A 15,251-nucleotide genomic window follows, 5' to 3' on the forward strand; every position below is an offset into this window, starting at 1 on the left:
AGAGAAGAACCCCCACCTTGGCATTCTCATGCTCCCAACCTGGGCACTGGGGCAAGCAGAGACTCCTGACAGATACCCGACCTGCTGCTATGCTGAGGTCCCACCGGCTGGTCACTGCCAGGCTGACTAAGAAGGCCCTGAAGGGCCAGGGGATGATGCAGAACAGCAGTGTGGATAAGCAGCGGCTGGCCAGGAAAATGCGGAGGGGGGCGGTGGTCCCAGCACCACTTTTTGGGAGATCTTGAACCTCAAGCGAGTCTCTCGAACGCATTACATCTCAGTTTCTACTTCCTCGAAAGGGAGGAATATGGGCACCTATTTGATAAGATGTTGTCAAGATGAAAGACAATAATCGTGGAAAGATCTGAAAGAGGAAGCCTCAGTTTCCCCTTGACAGTGAGAGAGGAAGGCCCAGTTTTCTCTCACCAGATGTTCCATCTCTCCCCCACCAACCTGACACACCTTCCATCCCCAAGTCCTATCTCCGCGGTCCCAAGGTTTCGCAGGAACATAAAACTCTGCCCCAGAGCCTAGGCTGACAGGGAAACTAAGACAATGGGCAATGAAGCCTGGAGAGACTTAGACCAGCTCAACCTCCCTGTGTTTTTTGGCATCTTTTGTGAATCCTTGCCAACCGATAAGGGATGTCAGAAGGCTTTAAAAGGATGCACACAAAACTCCCTTTTAACTCCTACCTGGAGTCTAGGCAGAAGGGGGCAAATCTCCTTGGGAGAAATTAAACAGACCAGGCAAAGGCTTGCCAAGGAACCATCCTGTTTTAGGTTGTTTCTTCTTTTTCTTAGGTTATTTCTGGCAATCGGGAATTATGGGCAATTCTACATGGATACCCAAAGATTCTCCTTTGGGTTGCTTATTAAAACATTGGAAGAACTTCCAACTAGGTACTTTAAATAAGGAGATCTTGTTGACCTTTGTAATATCACATGTCTTGAGTATAAACTAGAGCACAGGTAAAGACGGCCAGTGAATGGCAGTTTTCATTGTCAGACCATTTTTTTTAATATTTTATTCTTTTATTGAATCACCATGTGGAGACTTACAAAGCTTTCAGGTTTAAGTCTCAGTTATACAATGCTCAAACACCCATCCCTTCACCAGTTTGCAGTTAGATACTTTTACAGGACACAAAATAAATGGGATTATCAAAGCACAGTAGACAGGAAAGTACCAGATCACATGTGATTAAGTGTTTAATATCAGGGATGAAGAGGTGTTGTCAAAGCAGCCTATCCACATGTCTTACAAGAAAATGCTAACTCTGTACCTCAGAACTAGGAAAGCTAAAAATGGTAACATCAGACCAACTTAGGCTTACAGCAACCTTGCCATGATTTAGTTTGCCAGCTTTATATTAACAAAAGTGCTTTCTTAACCCATTTTTTGTTTTATTTTGTTTTGTTTTAGGGTCACACCCGGTGATGCACAGGGGTTACTCCTGACTCTGCACTCAGGAATTACTCCTGGCAGTGCTCAGGAGTATCATGGGATGCTGGGAATTGAATCCTGGCCGGCCGCGTGCAAGGCAAATACCCTACCGCTGTGCTATCTCTCCAGCTCCTCTTAACCCATTTTTAACAAGCAGGAAACAGGCTGATCAGGCTGGGAAATGGGGTGCCGGGGACAGGGAGTTGGGGGTTGGGGACAAGGTTCCCAATCAGCTGACAGGGCTAACTTTGCCCTGGGGACTGCCACTTCCTTTCTCAGTCCATCAGTTTTGTCCCTGCCATTTTTGAAGGGTCAGATTGATCGATCAACTGTATACCTGTATACATGTACATGTGGTGTTTGTAGTTCATTTTTGCCAGTTAGTCTGTCTGTCTGTGTGGAAGACTTGAATGTTAGAGCCAGGTTGCAATCAGAAGTAGAAATCCTTAGACATGGGAGTCATCAGAGAGATGCAAATCAAAACAACACTGAGATATCATCTCACACCACAGAGACTGGCACACATTCAAAAGAACAAAACCAACCAGTGCTTGGCGTGGATGTGGGGGAAAAAGGGATGCTCCTTCACTGTCGGTGGGAATGCCGACTGGTCCAGCCTTTCTGGAAAACAATATGGGCAGTCCTTCAAAAACCAGAAATTGAGCTTCCATATGACACCGCAATACCAGTTCTGGGAATATATCCCGAGGATGCAAAAAAGCACAGTAGAAATGACATCTGTACCTATATATTCATTGCAGCACTGTTTGCAATAGCCAAAATATGGAAACTACCCAAGTGCCCTAAAGCAGATGACTGGTTAAAGAAACTTTGGTACATCTACACAATGGAATCCCCCACAGCTGTTAGGAGAGATGAAGTCATGAAATTTGCTTATAAATGGATAGACATAGAGAGTATCATGCTAAGTGAAATGAGTCAGAAAAAGAGGGACAGACATAGAAGGACTCCATTCATTTGTGGAGTATAGAATAACATCACATGAGGCTGACACCCAAGGACAGTAGATACAAGGGCCAGGGGGATTGCCCCATAGCTGGAAGACTGCTTCATGAGCGGAAGGGAGAAGGCAGATGGAACAGAGAAGGGATCACTAAGAAAATGATGGCTGGAGGAACACGTTGGGATGGGAGATGCATGCTGAAAGTAGATGATGGACCAAACATGATGATCTCTCAGTGTCTGAGTTGCAAGCCATAATGTCCAAAAGTAGAGAGAGAGTATGTGGAATATTGTCTGCCTTAGAGGCAGGGGGAGGGTGGGAAAGGGGGGTATACCGGGGATGTTGGTGGTGGGGAATGTGCACTGGTGGAGGGATGGGTGTTTGATCATTGTGAGATTGTAACCCAAACATGAAAGCTTGTAACTATCTCACGGTGATTCAATAAAATTGAAAAAAAAATTTAAAAAGCATGTTTGTATTTGTTCTGTGTGGAGTTGTTACAGTGTCCACTGTAAAAGGCTCATGATTTGAAATAACTAAGGTACAGGAACTAATAAACTGAAGCTAAAGAAGGTTTTCTTGGGTTTCATAAAAATTGATGGCTCAAAGGTTTTCTTAGGCTGGTATGTCAATGTACATATTTGTTTGTATCTGCATTGGATTATTAGAATATCTGACCTAGAAAATCTTGTGAGTTGAATTAATTGTGGTACATAAAAATAGGCTCAAAGAGTAGTGATTTAGTTTAAAACATGGGTTTCTAGAGTTATAAAAGTGGTTGCAAAACTTTTATCCTTACCAGTGTTTTATTTGATGTCTGAGACTATGAGTGAAGCCCAATCATGAACGACTTTGTAACTATGTACCTCACTGTGATTCAATTACAAAAATAAATAAAAATTTAAATAAAAAATACAGTGTCACTCCACCACATCAGCCAACAGAGCACCAAAATCTGGAGGGTCCTTTGAATTCCACATCTTCCTGGGGATCAAGTGAAAACCATTCTGGTCCAGATCGGCCTCCATTGTCCTCTCTTGCCCTATCACCCTCCACAACTTAAACTATTGGAAGATCCAAGAAAACGCTCTGCAGGCAGGACTGGGGATCGAAGAGGAGAGCATCCCAGATGCCTTCCTCCTACCTCAGTTAGCAAAATAAACATGCCTGGATGAATGCAGATTCTGGCCAGTCCCTCTTTACTCCTCCCCAGTGTTGTGGGTTCTGATGGGTCTCTTTGTACCTAACCTCCTCCTTAAGGGAAAAATGCTGCAGCATATCTCCCAGATGCACACTAGGACCTGCTCCTGGGGAAAAAGTGAGCAATGACCCTAAGAGCTGGAAGGAACTGGAAAGAAAGACTGCCTCCAGGAATTGCACTATCCCATGGTGAAGCTCAGAAGTTGACCCTCTCAATGGCACCGAATTAATCTGCTGCAAAGGGCTTTCCTCTTTGGGGCAGATTCACCTGGATTCAAGTAGCAGCACTTCATAGCTATGCAGTCATGGGCAAGCTACTCAGCCACTCGGAACCTCAGTTTTCTCTTCTGTTAATTAGAACTAATGCTGGTAAGCAGGCATGACAAACACTGAGCATGAGAGATCCCACAGCAAGATCTAGCAAATCCTCCTAGGGACACAGAATTGTGAGTCTCCAAGTCCCCAGTCTTCGGGGCGTACTTGCTACACAATTGTGCAATGCTCATATGAGGCAATGACTTCCTATTGTTGGTTTCCATGTTTCTGTTTAGTGGACGCAGTACAGAGAAATGCAAGTCTGTTTGCAAGGTTTCCCACCCTTGTTGAGGCCTTGAGAAAAAGAAGAGCTGTAAAGCGCCAGTTTTAGAGATTTCTCTGCTTGTGATTTGATTTGGGACGGCATTAGAATTTGGTGGTGGGTATAGTGAGATTTGAAGGTGTAGTTCTGAAATGGTATTGTAAACCAATGATACATTAATAAAGTAATTTTTATAAGAGTAAGTTTTGATTACTTACTAAGTAAGATTTGATTACCAAATCACCTGGTGATTTAGCCAAATCTGGGAGCACAAAGTCCCATTGTGGGAACTCTAATAAACCCCAAGTTCGAGGGGCTGGAGCAATAGTGCAGCAGGTAGGGCATTTGCCTTGCACGCCGCCCACCCAGGTTTGATCCCTGGCATCCCATAAGGTCTCCTGTGCACCATCAGGAATGATTTCCTAAGTGCAGAGCGAGGAGTAAGTCCTGACCCAGAAAGCAAACAAACAAACAAACAAACACCAATCCCAGGCCAGTTTGTAGGTAAAATAAGTTTCCCTTAGTTTAGACAATGGTCAGGGGGCTACAAAAGGACACATCCTGCTAGGGCTGGCAGGTTACCAGAACTTCAATGCTGTGTATTAAATGTACTTGCCGGTGGCTTATTACCCTGCAGCTACAATTATGGAAATATTCCAGCCTTTGTTCTTAATGTGTATGTTAATTTGTAAACAGTGGCCTGGTGAGAGTCAGGGGGGAGGATATTAACAGAGAGCTGGTGAGAAGGGTGGGAGAACCGGTTTGGCAGTGACCAGCATCCCACCCTGAGGGACAGGATTCTATCTTCCTCCTCTAAGACCCACGTGAGCGGAGTTGCTGGGGGGAAACCATCATGGTGGCATTCGTCCAAGTGATCACCAGAATCAAAGTAACCCCCACAGACGGGAAACTTAGCTCTCTGACAGCTGACCTGAAACTCTTTCAGCTCTCACTTGTTCAGGGAGGGAATTTGTGGGAAACCCAGAGGACTGACCATATTCCCACTCTCAATTTTTTTTCTGTTTTTGGGTGCCACAGCTGGAATTGCCCAGAGTTTATTCCTGGCTCTGTGCTCAGGGATCACTCATAGTCATGCTCAGGGAACATATCATATGTAGTACAAGGGATGGAACCGGTATCAGCTACAAGCAAGGCAGGGCCTTGTACTACCTCCCCAGGGCCCCTTCCACAGTCCTCTGTTCTATTCACTGGCCAGGCTGACTTGGAGCAAAGACTTCCTGTACCAACAAAACCACAATCCAGTGCTGGCTGAACACGGCTACAAAGATAAGGAAAATACGCAGTTCCTCACCCCAAGAGGGCCCAAATCCAAAAGGCCTAGAAAAATATTAGTGCAGTCATCCCCAGAAACTAAATACAAGAGCCGTGAACAAATGTACCTCATGCTACTCAGCAAGCGCTAGACAGAGGAACGTTTGTCCTCTTCTCCTGGATAATTGGTCTGATTCGTGAGAAAATGGCTACGGACTGGCAACACATCGGAGCCCTTCTCAAAGGGAAGAGCTGGCACTCCAAGTCGAAGACAGTGGGGACAGGTCTGGGCCCTGGGCCGGGGGAGAGTGGGGGAGGTTTGCCTTCTTGTGTGCCTTCAGTTCATGCTCACGAGCATCATTGGTCCACACACTCCCTGCCTCTAAGCACCCACACCAAGCGCTGACTATTGCACACCAGAAAAGGATGGAGGGCAGAAAAGAGGAAGAGAAAGTGGAGAGAAGGAAGGAAAGGGGAGAAGGAGGAGGTAGAAATAAGTCCTAGGAGAGGAAGTAAAGAAAGAGGGACACAGAGAGTGAAAAAGGGAAGAATAAATCCCCCTATATCCAACTTAATCAAGAGTTGCAGCTATATTCAATGACTGAAGATAGAACTCGGAATCTAAATCAACTAAAATACAAATCATAAGTAGAGAACTCTCCAGTCTCATTTCGCTGATTGGATTTGGGCCGCTAATAAAGAAAAGTCTAGTGCACTTGAGGGAGTTGGAATTAAAATGAGATGAACACAATATTGGACTTAGAGAAGTAAATTGGAAGTAAAGTAACTTAATGCAAACTGCTGTTAGTTAGAACAACTTACTGGAGTCTTTAAATTCCTCTGTAAGAAGATTTGTTAAAATCCTTAAAGCAACAGGGAGGCATAAAAACATTGTTTTGTTGGAACATTATGAACCACCTGGTATGGAGTGCCTGTGTTACTATTGCGACAGCCCCAGTCATCTTGATGTAATTGTGAAACTTAATAGATGGAGCAGAATTTCAATTTTTCTTTTTATTTTGTTTTTGGGCCACTCCCAGAAGTGCTCAGGGCTTGCTCCTGACTCGGCACTCAGGGATTGCTCCTGGTAGGCTTAGAGTACCTTATGGCGTGCCAGAGACCAAACCTAGGTCTGCCACATGCATGGTAAGTGCCTAACTTGCTGCACTATTGCTCCGGTCCCAGCAGTAATTTTCTGTTTATTTTTTTCATGCAACGTTCCAACACCTGTCCCTTCACCAGGGTATATTTCCCACCACCAATGTCCCCAGTTTCTCTCCTTTTTCATCCCACCCCCCAGTCTGCCTCTATGGCTAGGCACTTTTCTTCTCTCTTCCTCTCTCTTGCCTCACTCTTTCTTTCTTTTAGGGCATTATGGTTTGCAGTAAGGTATGAAAAGGTTGTCATGTATATCCCTTTACGTACTTTCAGCATTCAATTCTTGTCCAGAGTGATCTTATCCAGAAGTAATTTTCATCAAAAAAAATCACCTAGGAAAATGCGGGGTCACATCAAGATGCCAGAACAGGATGATCTCAGTGAGTTTGAGCTTCACTCTTTAACTTCATGCACACCCTGTCTGGGAAACGTTGTTAAATTATATAAGCAGTTAGGCAAAGTCAAGGAGCAGACGAGGAAAGTACCGCTGAACATGGGAGGTCCCAAATTCCTCTGGCATCCAATAGCCTCAATCTGAGACAACAATTTACAGAGTGAGTCTCCAAGCCCTGCCAGGAATCAGGCCATTCACATTCCCGTGGAACCCGGAAGATAGCTTATAGGTGATGACAGACCCTTCCCAGGCTAGAGGTCCACTAAGACAGATCTTAGAGTGATTCGCCTCCCCACATTAGTTGCTGAGCCTGAATACTGCTTTCTCTCCACAGTACAGCTCACTCATGTGTGTTGTCTTTGATCTGTCTTTCTGCCAGAGGTCTGAGGCTTGCATGGGTCTTTAGAAGCAGAGATCAAACCAACCCTACACACACCCCTAGTCTCGTGTCATGCTCCACTCACTGGTGCTATTTTCACCTTTGCACCACTTGGACTCTCCTGAGAGCCCACTGTATGACCCACGTATGAGAAACACCATCTCAAAGGATTGGTCTTTTTAGGGAACTGTGTTTTATGATTGCTAAAGATTTTGCTGGCACAGATTTTTCCACCTCTATTTGGTTACTGCACCTTGATTTTGCGAGCTGGGAGTCATTCTTTCTCTTGCCTGCTTCCTGCTATTCACAGTACTGATTTCACCTCTGGGCCCTAGCATGAGGGCTTAGCCTGTGAGATCACTGACTTTCCAGCTTCAGGGACTGAATCAGGAAATGACAAGTGACCCAGTTAGAGCCAGACCTGTGCTCAATGAACAGATGAAGTTGCCCCTATTATCCATAGGGAAAACTTTCCAACACCCAGAAGGGATGCCTCAAACTGCAGGTAGTAACAAACCATAGACCATATACCATGTTTTCTGTGGTCCATACATATCCATGATAAAGTATCATTTATAAGCTAGGCACAGGAAGAGATTAAAACCATAATACTACTATAGAACAATTGCAACAGTAGCCTGTAATCAAAGTTCTGTGATTCTGGGGCTGGAGTGACAGCACAGCGGGTAGGGCATTTGCCTTGCACGCGGCCGACCTGGGTTCAATTCCCAGCATCCCATATGGTCCCCCGAGCACCATCAGAACTAATTCCTGAGTGCAGAGCCAGGAGTACCCCTGTGCAATGCTGGGTGTGACCCAAAAAAGCAAAAAAAGAGTTCTGTGCTTCTATGGTTGTTCTCTCTCTCTTTTTCTCTCTGTTTCTGTCTGCCTGTCTCAGTATCATTTTGTACCTAATATTTTTGGACTGTGGATAACTGAAAACTTGGAAAGTAAAACTCAGGGCAAGTGGGCTTACAAAACAATTTTGCCCTTGAATGTAAACTGGAAGAATGAATATATTAGCTTTGGCTACCACAACAAAATGCAAAGAGGCATCCTTAAAAACAGACATTTCTTCGAAGGCCATGTGGGGGAAGGGAGTTGCGGGCTGAATGAGGGTTAGAGACTGAGCACAGTGGCCACTCAACACCTTTATTGCAAACCACAACAGCTAATTAGAGAGAGAGAACAGAAGGGAATGCCCTGCCACAGTGGCAGGGTGGGGTGGGGGGAGATGGGATTGGGGAGGGTGGGAGGGATGCTGGGTTTACTGGTGGTGGAGAATGGGCACTGGTGAAGGGATGGGTTCCTGAACTTTGTATGAAGGAAGCATAAGCGCAAAAGTGTATACATCTGTAACTGTACCCTCACGGTGATTCTCTAATTAAAAATAAATAAATTTAAATAAAAAAAAGAATGTGATAGCTGTGAACAGCCAGATTGGCCTTAGATGAGACCCTGTCACCTCCAAAAAGGCAGGGTTCTTTTAACACTTCAAGAATTTTCCATGGTGATTTTCTTTGCTGGGAATGTTCTCCCCCTGTTTTTTTCCCTTGATGACCATCAAGGAACAAAACATGCTGGTTCCCACTTACATTTTGGTTTCTTAGAGTAGGCCTTCTCGATCACCTTTTCTAAGTGGGTCTCCCAACATGTCAGTCACTCCCTTGATTTTTTTTTAATTGAATCGCCATGAGCTATAGTTGCTCCCTTGATTTTCTCTGATAGAACTCATCTCTGTTCTGTTCTATGCTGAATCTGTTCTGTGCTTTTGTGAGATCTGGCTGCTGGAAGCATTGGTAAAATCCTTGAGGCTGGGAGAAAGGGAGGAGGAGCATTGTTTTTCTTCTACTCTCTCTTGATTGATTGGCTTCTCCAGTAGAGGAATACGTCCAGTTCCAGCACTCATTGAGTAGCAGCCATTTTATGATTCAAACTCAGTTTCAGCTTCTGGTCTCTGGAGGTTGGAGGTGAGCTTAGGTTGTTTTATTTTTTTAAACTTTATTCTCATAAGGTTGTTTACATTAGTTGATTACATTTAATGTATCAACCACAATCCCCCACCATCACACCTTCCCACCACCATTACACCTTCCCACCACCATTGTTTCATATTTTCCCACAAATAAAGCCTCTGTCACAAACAGGTTCTATATAATCTATTTTCTTTTTTTTTTAATTTTTATTAAATCACCATGTGGAAAGTTACAAAGTTCTCAGGTTTATATGTCAGTTATACAATATTCAAACACCCATCCCTTCACCAGTGCCCAAATTCCACCACCAGAAACCCCAGTTTACCCCCCGCCCCCACCCCCTACCCCCTACTGTATAACTAATGAATTTCACTTCATTTTTTCTTTACCTTGATTACATTCCATAATTCAACACAAAACTCACTATAGTTGACATAACTCTCTCTCTTTTTTTTTCTCTTTTTCCTTTTCCATTTTTTTTTTTAATTTTTCCCCCTCATCCCCCTTCCTGCGCCTCATAGTATGGTGTACTCCACACCACGTTGGCCAGCGTGGGGCTTTTGCTTAGCTCATAGTCCAGAGGTGGCTGTTACATTAAGAACCTTCAATATTTCAACAAAAACTTACTGTTATTATTTGGAGTTTCCCCCCCAAGTCTGACCTGTTCAAATGGAACGCTTTCACATTGATGACAATTATAAATGTTAAGTCGCGCAGACGCGGAAGCGTCCGCGCGGTTTTGGATTTCTGTATAAAGTCCTGGGAAAATTCTGCCAGAAATTACATATTTCCTCCGTTAGCCGGCGTGGGCCAAAGGCTTAATTCACAGTCTCCATACATGGGTGCAGGCACTTGCTGGAACCCCAATTCCTAAAGCTGTCTCTGGTTCCCGCTTGTTCCACATCCACCGACTCTGCAGGGGCACGGGCGCCCGGGCCGAAAACCCGGCCGGCCGGAGCCGAGCACGGGCCCGACTAGTATAATCTATTTTCTATTGCTTATTATGAATATCATGAGAGGTAGAGCGACCACAAAAGTGGCCGCATGCTCCTGGAATTCTAAATATGTAAATGATTGGGTTTAAAAGACTTTACTGTATGAAGCTCATCCATTTTGAAATTCATTTGTAGGTCTCTGGATCAAGGCCAGGGCCATGGTTAAATATGGCCCAGAGGCAGTTCCTGGACGAGACAGCCAGGACCCCAAAGGGGCGGGGAGGCAGGAAAGAACAACTATCTCCTCTGCCACGTGGCATGGCATCTTCAAAGCCTGTTCTCTCTGTTGTACCTGTGTTTCTCTTCTAAAATTTTGTGGCTACTGGGGGTTCATCTGGAGTGGGCAGAGAGGGGACACCCACTCCATTTGAGGAACCCCATTGTGATCGTCTCCGTAAGGGATCAGGAGACATCTCCGGCTGAACTTAGGTTGTTAATATATGATCTCTCCTCTTTTCTTTCCGTCAAGTTTAAAATAGTTCTGTGTATTTAATCTGTGCTGTTTATAATACCATCTATTTACGAATATCTTTTGTTTCCTGATTAGGGCCTGTGAGACTATAAATTGTAGTAGTATATGTTGTCACCTTAATTTGATATTTGTTCATAGATTTTTTTATGCCCTGCAGAAGAGGCAGTGTGGGGTGGTGGGGGATGGGGTGGGGGTGGTGGGAGGGATACTGGGAACATTGGTGGAGGAGAATGGCCACTGGTGGAGGGATGGGTAAATGACCACTGTATGACTGAAATGCAAACACGAAAGTTCATAAGTTTGTAACTGTACCTCATGGTGATTCACTGATAAAAATTTTAAAAAACCAAAAAAACCCCAGACATTTCTTTTCTCAGTTCCTAAGTTTAGGAAGTCTGAGTGAAATGCCTACTGAGCGGGTTTAAGGTGAGAACTCTATTTCTATTTGAATATGGTATATTTTCGGTGTTCTCACATGGCAGAGAAAGAGTTTGAGCTCTCTGGGGTCTCTTCTCACCAGGATACTCATCCTATCTGGCTTTGACTTCATTTAGGCTTTATTATTTCCTTACTCCAAATACACATGAAAGGTGCCCACTTTGGTCTACAACTATGTCTACGAGCTCTTAACTACCATCTTATCTGTACTGGAGTCTTAAGAATGAAGCCTATATGCTCAATAGCAAAGTTGAAGGACATAGTAAACCAGACCTCATCAATATTCTAGAACCCCTGGATCAATTTATTCTTGAAACAAATTATGCCTGGACTGTTAAATTTTACCTAAAAAATTCTCTTTGTCTTAAATAAATTTCAGCGCAATATTTCTGTCACAGGAAACTATAGTGGAGTCAAAACTTGCTCTTATAAAAAATTTATTTTATTAATGTATCATTGGTTTAAAATACCATTTGAGAAGTACACTTTCAAATGTCACTATACCCACCACCAAATTCTAATGCCATCCTACTGTCAAATGATCCCTTCACCCTCCTCCTCTGGAAAACACCATATTTTTCCGTCCAAGAGCTATTTTTGCTGTATTTTGTCAGTTCTTATGATTTGGGTTATTTATATATTCCATCCTGCAATTGTCTTTTACATCCTTACTAATTCCTCACAAGAGAATCACCTCAAGCTCTATCCATGTTGACACTGACCCTTTTACCACCAAAATGCTCTCATTTTAAAAGCACTTCTAATTTTTAAAAATGTATTAAGAAAATGTATTATATATCTTCCTTCCTTCTCAAACAGGTGTCCAGATAGAAGTTAACCAAGTCATTACAACCCAGTGGCATCATTCTATTGAGTTTAGATCCGTTCACTTGTTCTGGCTGTGACCGCCACCATCGGGTCCTGAGTCAGTAGGATTATTTGTCCATTGTCACATGGCCTCAGGCTGCCTGACTTCTTCAGTTTCACATCTGCTTTTCTGTTTCCTCCCTGATGGTGTGCTCCTTTATCATGTTGCCCTCACCTCTAATTTTCTGTTAATAACACCTTGTCACCGGTTTAGCTTGGAAAACAACAACCACCACCAAAATACATGACGTCTAATACAATTGCAATTTTTATAAAAGGAAGAATAGGTTGAGAAAAGGCCTAAGGGATTCTTTTCCCAGTGAACCACATGGATCCTGGCACACATCTTTAGGCTGAGCCTTTTAACTTCACAGAGGCAATGAAGGATGGGGAATCTTCCTGTGAGGTTCTCACTTCTGGATTCACGACCCAGATAACCAAATCTCAGCAAGATGCAATAACACTCTTCTATAGTTTATCAAATGGTAGCATACATTTCCAAGCAATCTTTTGGGGTTTTTGAACAACACCTGGCAGAACTGGAATACTCCTGGCTTTGTACCCAAGGATCACCTCTGGTAGTGTAGTGCCGGGGATCAAATTGGAGTCCACTGCATACAAACTAAATGCCCTTAACCCCTGTGGCATCTCTACTATGTACTATAATTATTTAATTTCATCATTTTTTGATTTTGGACCACACTCAAAGGTGCTTGGGGCTTATTCCAGAAGAAAATGCTTAGAGTTTGGGGTTTACAGAGGCAAAGTATTTGAAATGATTAGAGTTAGGAGAGTCACATGCAAGCATATGAAACTACATTCTTATCTCACACCAGTCACAAAAGTAAATTCAAAGTGGATTAGCAGACCTGGAGATTAGACCAGTATCCATTAAATATAGGAGGAAAAGAAGTCTTCAGCATGTGTATTTGTTAGGACCACAACCACCCCTCAGTATTCAGAGAGACAAAGAGTCCAGCGGGATTGCAAAATACACACCGAGACTTTCTTATTCCAGCTAGCTGGGGCCGAGCTGTCCTGCTGAAGCAGGAGGCCAGAGCTCGACCCCGACGGCTTACAGCAGAGGGTTTATATAGTCACCCTGGGCACACAGGCCTCGGGAGTAGGCACACAGATAAACAATTCCAAAGACAGAAATGGCATTAAACATCTCATAAGTGAACAAAAGCATACAGGAACAATATACCAAGAAAACATTCCCAAGTAGGGAGTCATTCCCAATTCCCATACATCAAGTAAGGCATTCCCATACATCAAGTAAGCATCTTATCAGTTAGATACTTATCAGTTAGACACAGGATACAAGACACAGGTGTGTTAACTTTCCAGCTCCGTGTGTGTATAAACACCAGTTAATATCTTTAGTTCATTAGCTCAGTCATATATCCTTCATGGCCAGGGCTGCTTTGCACCAAGTGGTACTGTTAATCAATTACCTCAGTTAAGCCATATATCCTTCTTGGCCTTTGCTATCTCCTACAAACTTTATGGCCAGAGTGAGAAGAGGCGAGTTAGCCACCTCTTGCATTCCCCCCCTTTCTATGATCATACTGAAGACTCTGCCTCTCACATATTTCATCGATGTGTGCAATGATTTGGTTCCACTGGGAAGATAACAAAAAATAAACAAATAGGATTACAGCAAATTAAATGTTTCTGAATGACAAAAAAAATCTCGGACTAAAAAAAAATTTTTTAAATACTCGGAATAAAGGGCTGGACCGATAGCACAGAGGTAGGGCGTTCACCTTTCACACGGCCAACCCGTGTTCAATTCCTCCGCTCCTGCCGGAGAGCCCGGCAAGCTACCGAGAGTATCGAGCCCACACAGCAGAGCCTGGCAAGCTACCCGTGGTGTATTCAATATGCCAAAAACAGTAACAATAAGTCTCACAGTGAGAGACGTTACTGGTGCCCGCTCGAACAAATCGATGAGCAATGGGATGACAGTGACAGTGACAGTGACTCAGAATAAAATCAAAGGACACCCTACTGCATGGGGGAAATATTTGTACACATTTGTACACTAAATACGGAGATAATATCCAAGATATATAAAACACTCACAAAGCCCAACAACAAAACAATAACCCTATGGAAAATGGAAGAAAGAGATGAACAGACACTTTCCCAAAAAAGACATACAGATAAACAGTAGAGATATAAAAAGTGCCCCTCATCACATATTATCAGAGAAATATAAATCAAAACAACAATGCGATATCATATTACACCAGCAAGAAAGGCATATATCAAAAAATACTGGAAATCATATCATTAATGTTGGCAAGGATGTAGTGACAAAGGAACCCTCACTCACTCGTTCAACCATCTTGTTCAGGGGCTGGAGAGATAGCACAGCGGGTAGGGCATTTGCCTTGCACGCGGCCGACCCGGGTTCGATTCCCAGCATCCCATATGGTCCCCTGAGCACTGCCAGGGGTAATTCCTGAGTGCAGAGCCAGGAGTAACCCCTGTGCATCGCTGGGTGTGATCCAAAAAGCAAAAAACAAAACAAAACAAACAAAAAAAAAAACAACCATCTCATTCAACCTTGATGAAAACGTATGGAGATGCCATAGGAACAGTAAGACTAGAACTTCTATATGAGCTGGTGATTTCACTTCTTGTTATCTATCCCCAAACACACAAATATTCCTTCAAAAAGATGTAGTGATACCTATGTTCATTACAACTCTTAGTGCGGTGGGCAAGGTATGGAATAATGGAATGTCCAATGACTGATGAGTGGATAAAGAAGTTGTGGTATATAACAACGGAATAGTGTAAAGTTATGAAGAAATATTGAGTCATACAGTTTGCTGCAGTGTGGAGGGAACTCAAACATATCATGTTAAGCAAAATGAATCAGAAGAATGACAAATATGGGATGATCTCACTCATCTGTGGTTTAGAAAGAGACAAAATAAGGAAGTAGACTGCAGTGAACAATGGCAAGCCCTTGGCCTTGGAGTACGAAACTCATATTACCAGGCATTGATGGGAGCAGTTGGGGTAGGCAACACAGGGACAGTGGTAGAGGAGCTTGGGCCTTTCAGTGGTAGAGAGTTGTAGTAACTGTATACATAAGT

The sequence above is a fragment of the Sorex araneus genome, chromosome X, assembly GCF_027595985.1.
Source record: "Sorex araneus isolate mSorAra2 chromosome X, mSorAra2.pri, whole genome shotgun sequence".
Lineage (NCBI taxonomy): Eukaryota > Metazoa > Chordata > Mammalia > Eulipotyphla > Soricidae > Sorex > Sorex araneus.